This window comes from Armigeres subalbatus, chromosome 2 (assembly GCF_024139115.2).
Source record: "Armigeres subalbatus isolate Guangzhou_Male chromosome 2, GZ_Asu_2, whole genome shotgun sequence".
Classification (NCBI taxonomy): domain Eukaryota; kingdom Metazoa; phylum Arthropoda; class Insecta; order Diptera; family Culicidae; genus Armigeres; species Armigeres subalbatus.
The window spans coordinates 286908912-286920963 of NC_085140.1; positions in this window are offsets into that span (position 1 = coordinate 286908912).

Sequence of the window (12052 nt, forward strand, 5' to 3'; positions counted from 1 at the left end):
TAAGAAATAGTACAGACATTATTCAACACAGTGCTGAATTGAGTCATCACACTGATGTTAGTTAAACTAGTGAATGTTTGTTGGGTAGGCCTTGGCTGACTCGTCACTGGATAGTGTGAAACATTCTCGGCTCCTTGGGCACAGTGTTTCCATTGTACTTGCCACACAATATTCATGCATTTAATTAATAACTGTGGAAATGCTAATAAAACACTAAGTTGAAAAGCATACCAAGTTCTGGTTGAAATGTAAAACCATTGAAGAAGAATAAGATAAGTAACAGCTACATTTATTTGATGAAAACGATAGTTTGACTGAATGTATCAATTTTAACATTATTCTTCTATTCATCCAGCGTCTGACCATCTATGGAGTAAAGCTTAAATATTCATTATAATGAAATTAACACTCGAGCACGCGAGTGATGTTGTATTTTGTACAACATTTATGAAAAAATCATCGCTCGTGGTACACAGCACGAGCGAGCCTGCATGAGCGTTTCAGGATCGAGAACGTCTTAACGGTTAAAATAAATCATTCGATCTCTACCACATCGCACCAATTTACTGCTGCGATCCTGAAAGAGCGCACACTGGCGTGTACACGGCAGTGAATACGCAGCCGAGCGCGTGCGAGCGTTTTTCTAAGCACAAGTTTGGTACACATGCACTGTAGCATGCAGGCACCTACACTCACCGGCGTTCGGTAAACTCACCAGCGAAAGAAAGAGTGGGTCGCATAAAGTGTGGTGAGTATTGTTGGTAGGCTCATTTTTTTTTGCATTTCTCATGCGCTACAGTGCAAACACTGTGGTGAAATGCCATCTCTGATGACCGGCTGAACTTCAACAGCCATGTCGACTACGCCTGTGAAAAGTCGGCGAAGGCAATGAACGCGATAACGAGGATCATGCCAAACGTTGGCGGACCAAGAAGCAGCACGAGGCGTCTGCTAGCTAGTGTCTCGTCATCGATACTGCGGTATGGAGTTCCTGCTTGGGGGAAAGCACTGCAAACCAAGCGGAACCGTGAAAAACTAAAAAGTGTGTTCCGGTTGATGGCCATACGGGTTGCAAGCGCGTATAGAACAATATCGTCGGAGGCAGCATGCGTTATTGCCGGGATGTTACCTATCTGCATCGCACTGGAGGAAGATATCGAGTGTTATCAGCGAAGAGACACCAGAAACAAGGAAGGTGGTGAGAATCCGTTCGATGGCGAGATGGTAACAGGAGTGGGACAGTACGGAGAAAGGAAGGTGGACCCACCTTCTTATTCCGAATCTGGCAACGTGGATAAATAGAAAGCATGGCGAGGTAAACTTCCACCTGACGCAGTTCCTGTCGGGCCACGGATGCTTCAGGAAGTATCTGCATCGGTTCGGGCATGCCAACTCACCGTTCTGTCCGAACTGTGAGAACGTCGAAGAGACGCCGGAGCACGTGGTTTTCGTATGTCCAAGGTTTGAGGCACTACGAAGGGAAATAACCGGTTTAAGCTTGGAGAACGTCGTTGAGGAAATGTGTCGAGAGGAAAGCACTTGGAATGCGGTCGACAGGGTAGTATCGCGCATATCATCAGTTTTGCAAAAGAAATGGCGCAACGACCAAAGAGAATCGGTACCGGGAGAAATTCTTTTGTCGGGGAACTCTCCGTCGGTGTAGGCTAGATCCACCGCCGGGGACTAGACTGAGTAGATCGCGACGAAATACCACCAGCGACGGGTAGTCAGGGCACCAGTGAACCGGACGCCCTGTTCCACCGGAATCGCTGGACTGACCTTGGCACCCGGCTGGTTGGCTTCGGTGTGGGATCGCCGGGGAATTCTCTGTCGGAGTAGCTAGATCCGCCCTCGAGGACTAGACCGAGTAGAACGCGAAGAATTAGTTGTTTAAAGTCGTCAAAACACCAACCACTTCAAAGTGGAGGCCAAGGAGAGGTGCTTAACAGCACAACAGGCCGACTTCTCCGAAGTAAAGCAGATTGGTAGAACCGGAGAAGTGCTGGCATCGACACAGAAAGATTTGATGATAAGCTCGAATGAGCTCGTAGTACAATCTGGCTAGCAAATGTTGAGGAACGCCTGGAAAACTTGCAACCAGTGTTTTTGGCAGCTCGCTGCTTGCATTTTGGTTAGAAACTTCTTTCAAGATTTTTGCATTTCGCGTTTTGGAAGAAATTTGCAATATTTACGTTTAACACGTTTCACGCATGTAAAATTAGTCCTTTTTTGACGGTTATTTTTTTTTCCAACTTTAATATGCTCCTGATCGATTTTTATTTAATTGTCTAATATGACTGTTTAGCCATGAGCTGACGGAATTTTCGGAGACATTTCGTTTCAGAGGGGCATTGTAGTATATAAGATCTGATCTTATATACTACAGGGCATGTCGATCTAAAGTTGAAAACAGTAATTCATTTAAGCTACTACAATCTATCAAAGCCAGAATTCCGTAAATCAGCTACAAATAAATTATTATTAATTTAATGATAACCCGTGTCCAGTACTCTTCGGTTTCAGCTTTTGAGCTTCTGAATTTGTAGTCTATACAGCGAAAATCATGGTCATCACGAGACGATTGGTAAGTGTTGCTAATGTTGGCAGTGCAGTTACCAAAAAAATTAGTCAATAACGGAGGGTTGACATCCGCGTATCTATTAGTTGTAATGATAATGCGCTCTACTGATCAGAAAAATAGGTAGTTTTGGGAGAATCATAATTGAGCATATTGGTATTAAAATCACCTATTATTAAGACATTTGCATCGGTTGAAACGATTTCTGATATATTGAAAATATTATCCAATTTATCAAAGTTAATATCAGCTGGCTTGTAAACTGCGCCGCACACAAGTTTAGCTCGAGCCAGCCTCGGGCTGAAAGTCTCGATAATAAAGAATATAAAATAAAAAAGTTCAGCTGAATTAAGTTTTATGAACAATTAGGGAAGATCCATTAATTACGTAACGCAAAACGTTTTTTCAACCCCCCTCCCCTCTATGTTACACTTTTTGTATAAAACATCTGAAATTTTTGTATGAATCGTCACACCTCGCTGAACCCCTCCACCCTCCCCTCTAAGCGTTACGTAATTTGTGGACGCTCCCTTAGTCAATATTACTATATTCATCAGATTTACATATGACCGAGAATTTTAAATTAGATTTTATCTAAAATGCAACTCCTCCACCTCGTGTTTTCTTTTTGTCGCAGCAGTCAGATCTTACAACTTTATAACCATTGATTTTCAATTAATAACCCTTAAATGCGCAATGTTGTTTTAAAACAACAAACCGAAAATACGTTTAATGTTAATAATTTTAATGGTAGTTTACGCTAAAAATACTTTCGACGATTTCTAAAAAAATCGCCTTGCGCCTTTAAGGGATAACTGTGGAAATGCTAATAGAATCAAGATTTTTTTATGTACAGGTTATCCGACTTGTCAAAATCCCCAACTCAGCCATCTTGGATTTTTATATGGAATTTATGCTCGTTTATTTACGTTTTGCACTGAAAATTTATGTTTCCCCCCCGCGCTGGTTATTCCCATCTACTGACGAAGTCATATAACCTGTACATAAAAAAAATCTTGAATAGAATACTAAGTTAAAAGCAGTGAGAAAGAAGAATACTATATTTTCAATATGCACGCAGTGCCCCATGTGAAAGATTTAGCATAACAACATCGAATACGTCACATCTAAATTTTAGGTTTTCACATAATACATATATAATCAATTGTTTAACGAGCACGTTTAGCACTGCTGTTTATTTTGGTGAAGTGATTATAATTCCGCCCACGCATTTCAGTTTGGACGTGGACATCTACCTGTAAAGTAGCTGCACATATATGTATGTATGTACAAAGACGCACACGCCACAGCACTTTTCATTGATGAGGGAAGCACGTATAGACCGGCCATGCGAAATTAGCTCTCATGTAATTCAGTTGAAATTCGTCAGATAGGTGCAATTTTTAGTGCAGCCAGATTTAAATCTGAATTGCATAATGCACCGATAGGGACGAGTTTGCAAGGTTTGCGTCTATTATCAGCAGGAAGAATAGATTCTGTTCTATTACCCAAGTTAAAATCGATAGTAAAAGATAGAGTTATCTGACTGTGTTCAAATGCACACTACGGAATCCAAAAGTCATAACAGGTAAGACAAATCACGAGAGCTTATAGTATATGCCTTATACCTACATTTTCATTAGATCGACTAGCACCGTTTTGTGACACCATACCCACCATACCTACATGCATCAATTTTGCTCTTTACTCAGCTGGATAGCACAGCCTGCAAAAAATGTTTACCTACATGTGGTCTTTGATTTGTTGTTAAGGTTCACTGCTTGGAAGCCGAACAGGAATTGAAAGCGCTCTAAAGAGTTTGTGATTTGTAAGAAGAAAAATGTTTATGGCACACGTTTTGAAATGCATTATAGTAATGGGTAGACGTACGACCGACAGCAAACATTTGAAGGATGGATGACCATTTTCAATGTAATCTTCAACTTTTTGTCTTATTTCTGTGGTTTTCTCAGGTCTCGGTCTCAGCAAAAAGGAATAAGGAATATCAAGAGTAAGTTTAACAATGCTGATGTAAAAAAGAGTAAAAAAATGCTCACATGAAAAATCTTACTGTTCAAATCTGGGAGACCTATCTATCAAGTCATGGTCGTCATCCAAAATATGACCTAATTTTAAAATCTGTACATAAGGGAAGATCCATAAAGTACGTCACGCAAAAATTGGCTATTTTCAACCCCCCCCCCTTTCGTCACACTTTTTGTATTAAAACTCTAAAATTTTTATATGAGAGGTCACGCTGCTCAGAACCCCCCCTCCTCCCTAGGAGCGTGACGTACTTTGTGGATGGCCCCTAATCAGAAAGGGTTTGATTTTGCTTTTCAAAGGCAACACGAATACTGAGCATAGGAATTTTGAATAAAAAAAATCATAGGCGGTGGTGTGCCACTATTTATATTCAATTGCTCGTCTAACTCATTATTTCTTCTGAGTTTGACGTCATTGCTTCACAATTTTACCTTACAATAACTTGTAAGTAAGTCGAGGTCAGCAATGCCAGGATTGGGTGCTCACGGATTGGGCGCTGGTTGTGTTCAATAGTTTGATAGAGTTGTTTGAGCAGTCTCCGGCAGTCACACAGTCCGCGGGCAACGAACGACGGCAGTCAGTGGTATCTTTCACATTTATCTCGGCCTGTTTTTGGGCTTACTAAACCTTTTGCAGCCGTAGTCGTCATCGTCGCCGTTGTTGCGTCGCTAACTTGGCGGTATGTGCTTCATGCCTAATATGGTGCACAATAAAGAAGTTGACGCGAACACGAAAACGAAACATGGCATATGCTCCTGCTTATGTGAAAGTACGGGAGAGGAAACGAAAAAGAATAAGCAAGAGTCAGTTGAAGCCACTAATAACGATCGAGATAGCCAAAATTGGACGGTGCAGCACCGGTGTGTCCATCCGCCCGCAGTCCTGCACAGTGGAGTAGAAGGCCCCAATGCGGGTAACTTTCAGCTCAACATAACGTAGAACGTAGAATTGATAAACAGTAATAGCAATTTTATGTCTTACTTATGGGGCTGCGATAAGACGTATGGCTTCAATACAGATCATGCTGAAGGAGGCTGAATTTATATTCCGGTCCGGTCTCAATGAATTCTAAGCTACGAAACGAGGGAGAGATAAGGTCCTTACTCAACATACTTACTTGCAAACGTTACTAATGCAATTGTGACATTTTGGACCACTGTGCACCAGCAGTAAATCTATCCATCCCCGAGTGGATCCACGGAAAACTACTTGAGAAAAGCTACCATCATTAATAAATTTTTACAAATTATACGAGACGTACTCCCCTGTATGGTATGTATGGTACCGTCTAATGACATGAGCGGTTCGACATATGTAGATGCGCACGTGCCATTTAATTTACTCTTTTGAGTTAGTTTCATAAATTTTGAAATAGAATCAACGAGAAACCGAATGCTACTGATCTTGCTAATGTAGGACTAAATCTATAATGAATCGCCTGCTTTGAGCGTGCTTACAGCGGCACACTAGGAGTTAACTTTTGGAAATCAGTATGGCGAAAAGCATCTAATGTTTAATATCTCGAAAATAAGCAACTTAATCGAAAAAATATTTGGTAGGTGTAGTAGCGGACACCGTCGTACATATCTGGTACCAAATAGATTTTCGTGAAAAGTTCCTGCTGTTGAGAAAACCTCCGTAAGATGTCTTTCGCCATACAAATTTCTGGGGGTTAACTCATGCTGGCTATTTTGCGCATATACAATAGCGCCTGGATGTGACAGCGGCGGGTAGAAAATCAGCCACTGCTATTGATTCATTGATTTAAATCTTTCATTTTGGAACGTTATTTGTGCTTTCAGTTTAAAGTTTAAACAAAAAATATTTAGGTCAACTAACTGATGGAACCATAGTCTCCGTTCTATCGGGTAGTAACTGTTGTAATGATAGTAGAACGAAATAAGCTGAATAATTGGTGCATTTTACTTACTTATAAGTATACTTATGAATGAATCGCCTGCTTTGAGCGTGCTTACAGCGGCAAAGTAGAAGTTAACTTTCTGAAATCAGTATGGCGAAAGGCATCTAAGGTTCGATTTCTCAAAATCAACCAACTTAATCAAAAACATATTTGGTAGGCTTAGTAGCGGGCACCATCCTTCATAACCAGTACCAAATAGTTTTTCATGAAAAGTTCCTAATTTTGAGAAAACGCGGGTTAGATGTCTTTCGCCATACACATTTCTGGCGGTTAACTCATGCTGGCTATTTGCGCATATACGATAGCGCCTGTATGTGGAAGCGGCGGGTAGAAAATCAGCCACTGCCAATAATTCATTGCCATGCAATCGCTATGAGCCTCCCGGTTTGTCTTTACTGCGACGTCCAACTGGTCTAATGCTTGGCTTCCATTCCGTCTTCCATGACAAGCCTGCAATAAGGCAAAGACAAAGGTGCTGTTTGAACGAGATGGCGCCACAACATTTAAAGTAAAATGAATTTCCTTGTATGGACAAATCATCCGTTCTCATTAACTACGCATCGCATCAATATGAAACCTAGGTCAAAAAGCAACAAATAATTTTTAGATTTTTTGTTCCCACGACTTGTTTTACAGTTGTAAACAATAAAAGAGATTTCATTGTACCTCCATACTAAATTCTAGTTGAATACTTTCAATGAATTATTGGCAGTGGCTGATTTTCTACTCGCCGCAGCCACATCCAGGCGCTATAGTATATGTACAAAATAGCCAGCAAGAGTTAACCGCCAGAAATTTGTATGGCGAAAGACATCTAACGCTGGTTTTCTCAAAATTAGGAACTTTTCATGAAAAACTATTTGGTACCGGTTATGAGGGATGGTGTCCGCTAATACGCATACCAAATATTTTTTCGATTAAAGTGCTTAACTTTGAGAAATCGTACCTTAGATGCCTTTCGCCATACTGATTTCAGAAAGTTAACTCCTTGTGTGCCGCTGTAACCACGCTCAAAGCAGTCGATTCATTTCTTCAAGACTGTTCTCCACCTCGTGTGTGTGGAAGGAACATTGAAAGCTTACGATATCGAACAGCAGATGTCACTAGTGTATATGCAATATTACGTTGATACCAACACACAGCAACACCACCTGTCGCCTGATAATGGAAATATTGCAATTATACCATCAGGTGTAGTTGCTGTTGTTAAAATATTTAGGAAGGGCCTCAAGCGGATTTTTTGCTAGAATGCAACTGACGATCTCCTATAGGAGATCGTCAGTTGCATTCTAGCAAAAATTCCGCTTGAGGCCCTTTCAAAACATTTTAACAACAGCCACTACACCTGATGGTATAATGAATCGACTGCTTTGAGCGTGCTTACAGCGGCACACTAGGAGTTAACTTTCTGAAATCAGTATGGCGAAAGGCATCTAAGGTTCGATTTCTCAAAATTAAGCACTTTAATCGAAAAAATATTTGGTAGACGTAGTAGCGGACACCATCCCTCATAACCGATACCAAATAGTTTTTCATGAAAAGTTCCTAATTTAGAGAAAACCAGCGTTAGATGTCTTTCGCCATACAAATTTCTGGCGGTTAACTCTTGCTGGCTATTTTGTACATATACTATAGCGCCTGGATGTGGCTGCGGCGAGTAGAAAATCAGCCACTGCCAATAATTCATTGCAATATTTCCATTATCAGGCGACAGGTGGTGTTGCTGCGTGTTTGTATCAATGTAATATTGCATATACACTAGTGACATCTGCTGTTCGATATCGTAAGCTTTCAATGTTCCTTCCACACACACGAGGTGGAGAACAGTCTTGAAGAAATTGAAAGTATAAAGCTAGAATTTAGTATGGAGGTACAATGAAATCTCTTTTATTGTTTAGAACTGTAGAACAAGTCGTGGGTACAAAAAATCTAAAAATTATTTGTTGCATTGTTTGTTGCAATATTGCATATTGATGCGATGCGTAGTTGATGAGAACGGATGATTTGTCCATACAAGGAAATTCATTTTACTTTAAATGTTGTGGCGCCATCTCGTTCAAACAGCACCTTTGTCTTTGCCTTATTGTTACGTTACGACTATGCGGATTTCGCGATTTTCTAGTTAACTAGTTTGTAAATGTATTTACGCTACCCGAGCAGCACAAGGCAGACAAAAATGGTTGCAGCAACTTGGTTGTGACTGAATCTGGTAACATATAAGTTGCAGTAACCTATAAGAAACTTGTGTGCTGCTGGGGTAAAGAGCTAGACAAGGGGGAGGGATTCATAATAGGCACAAGGAACATGTGGAAATGGAACATGTAAATCACATGTGGGACGTTAAGGGGTCCATTACTAGCACTTATATGGGTAGCAGGGACTATGTCCAAGGGCTTGACGATTTCTCTCCAGGCTATCTGCGAGTTGTGGTTCCTGTCCTGTGGTGGGGTTTGACAGTGGTAGGCTGATCATACGTACCGTATTTAACGGGACAGTCCCGTTTTTTAGAGCTTATTGGGCTGTCCCGTCGTAATCTAAAAAATCCTCAATTTGTCCCGTTTTTTCAATGATTCGTCCAAAAATCTCCAAAATATTATTCTAATAAACTAATTCAATATTTTCGGCAGGAATCTAAAACCAAATACAAGGAAAGTAGAAGAAACCCATCCAAAAAGTTTGAGATGTTAAGTTATTAGTGTTGCTTTTAAAAGAATGCTATCGATTTCCAGTTTAAGATCATCTTCGATTTGTTTTTCTTGCGCAGTGGGTAATTCTATTTTTCTTCAAATTTGCTTTATCACATTATTTTCAATCGTTGGATTCTTTTCGAAACATTAGGAATCATTCAAAATATTTCTGAAAAATTCTGACTGTTTCGAAATCATCCGCTGTTTCAAAAACGACGACATTAAAAAATAGTTCATAAATCAGCCGAACAAAATCATGTTTAAGGCAAAGCGAGGGAAAATTTGTTCAGATTTCGGTTCTCACGCACTATAAGGCTAGTTTACAGGTCAGGAGCTTTTCTGATAATTTCGCTTCCATATGTGTGCGGGGATCTATGGGACTCCGTTGGCCCGATTTAAAATATAATCCGGTGGAAATCTCCGAGAGTCCGAGCTGTAAACCAGCCTACAAATTAGCCAGGATTTTTTTTTTATTGTATGAGTGGAGCAATGAACAACGCCAACCATATTTATGGAAACAATTAATGTTACATTTTATTAATATTCTTTCCTTGTTGAGATTCTTGTTATTATCCGCAGATTTACCCTCACTTATATTCATTAAAAAAAGTTTTAGCACGGGAAATCAAATATCCCGCCCTATTGCTCTTCCGAATTTATCTTTTGACATTTTTTTTTTGGGTCTTTATTAAGGAGACTTTCAGCCCGAGGCTGGCGTTCATGGTGATCCTACACTCAGAAAATTCTTTATATTGAATATATTTGTCGCACACATAAATTTTGGCGACCCAAATATATATAATTTGTACCCACACATAAATTCAATAACTGCATATTAGAGACCACACATTAGGGTGGCTCAAATTAGTATGGGAAAAACTTTTTTTCAATTTTTTTTGATGGGCCGCCCTCTTATTCGGATGTATTTGATGCCCTGATGCTCTGGACAAAATTTCAGCCAAATCGGTCAACGTTTGGGCGGTGCTAAACTCGTTGGAAGTTTATATGCAAAAGTATATGCAGAAACATCCAAAAACAGTGAATTGCAGTTGGACGGCACAACTCACGAAGAAGAACTATGATACTCATTCAGACCTTGGAGAATTTAATACAGAATGTTATGCAGAAAACCGCGAGAAGATTAGAGTTTGCCCGGCTAAGTTATTAGCATTTCTTTGAAGTGGGGTTTGAGCGAATTTCGTTTCTTTTACCTTTGAAAAGAAATAAATTCACCCCTACAACACTCCAGTAGAATGCTAATATCTTTGCCTAATAAACTCTAATCTTCTCGCGGTTTTCAGCAAAACATTCTGTATTTAATTCTACAAGAACTGAATGAGTATCATTGTTCTTGATCGTAAATTGTGCCGTCCAACTGCAAATCACTGTTTTTGGATGTTTCTGCATACGTTTTTCCATATAAACTTCCAACGAGTTTAGCACCGCCCAAACGTTGGCAGATTTGGCTGAAATTTTGTCCAAAGCATCAGGGCATCAAGTAGAACCGAATAAGAGGGCGGCCCATCAGAAAATTTGAAAAAGTGTTTTTTGAGCCACCCTACCACACATACATTTTATTTGATTATAGATTATATTTGTAATTCGCGTGGAGAGTGGTTATGTGTACACTAATTAGAATCATGAATTAAATTAATGGATTTTTGCCAATAAAAATGTGTGTAATGTCACCGCGATCCAGTCACTGCGAACCGGAAAAGTAAATACAGCAATGCATCTTCAAATGGTCGTAACCAAAATTATCTGCTTGATGATTTGTATTCACAGCAATCGTCGTTTATTATTTCAGTTGATAGAACTGATAACTTTTAATGTTCATGATCCCGTATTATGAAGAATCATTTTTATTTCGCGATAGGAGGTATTCCTCCACTGAAAACGGTCAATTCACACATGTTTTCAATGGAGTGCCAAATCTTGGTTACGACGGTATGCAATGTCATTAATATTTGTTGAGTTTCCAAGGTTTCTATACAAACAATTCAATTAATCAGGATTAGAAAAGTTTCTGATATTAGTCAGTAATAAGGATTGTTTAAGAGTGAATTGAAATAAAATTACAAAATTCCACTTTTTTTAATATTTTGAAATATGCGTAATTTTTTGTTCCTTTGTGTTTTTGTCTGTGTCCCTTTGAAAAATTAAATATGTGTAGTTTAATATTTTTCCACAACTAATTTAATACAATGAAGGTCTTGAATTTTGTCACAAGGTTTTTTTTTTGACATGTCCCGTTTTGCAAGTGTGTTTGTCCCGTTTTTTCACCGAAATGATCTGGTCAGCCTAGACAGTGGGCTCTGTTAATCTTCTATAAAAAGCTGCATGTATCCACAAGCAGGCTCCGCCGAAGCGCCCATGTGCCGCTCGAAGCGCACAAGCCCAAATCCTGGTGTTACTAAACACTAAACAAACCTGACACGACGGCCCACCGACGAGACAGGAGTTTTGCGCAGGCTCAATAAGCCGCCTTTAAAAACAACCATTACGAACGACTTAGAAGATAATACGACTTAATACAAGCAGCAATAACCTAGGCGACGAATAAAGGATCACGATTAGAGTCTTTGGACACAGATAAACAGACGTGTCACTCAACACATGTTGCATCGTTCACCTTTTTAACGGTTGATTTAAAGTTTTGTAGGTGGTCAATCGGCCACCGATGGCGCTTCCATCGATTTTGCTTGTGTTTGACGTTTGCGCACTACCGCCATCTGGTTGCCGCTTGACCAAACACAATTATTTTAGCATTGGGCGACAATGTTTCTGTGACGATGATTTTGATTGCATTTTGTTCTAAGT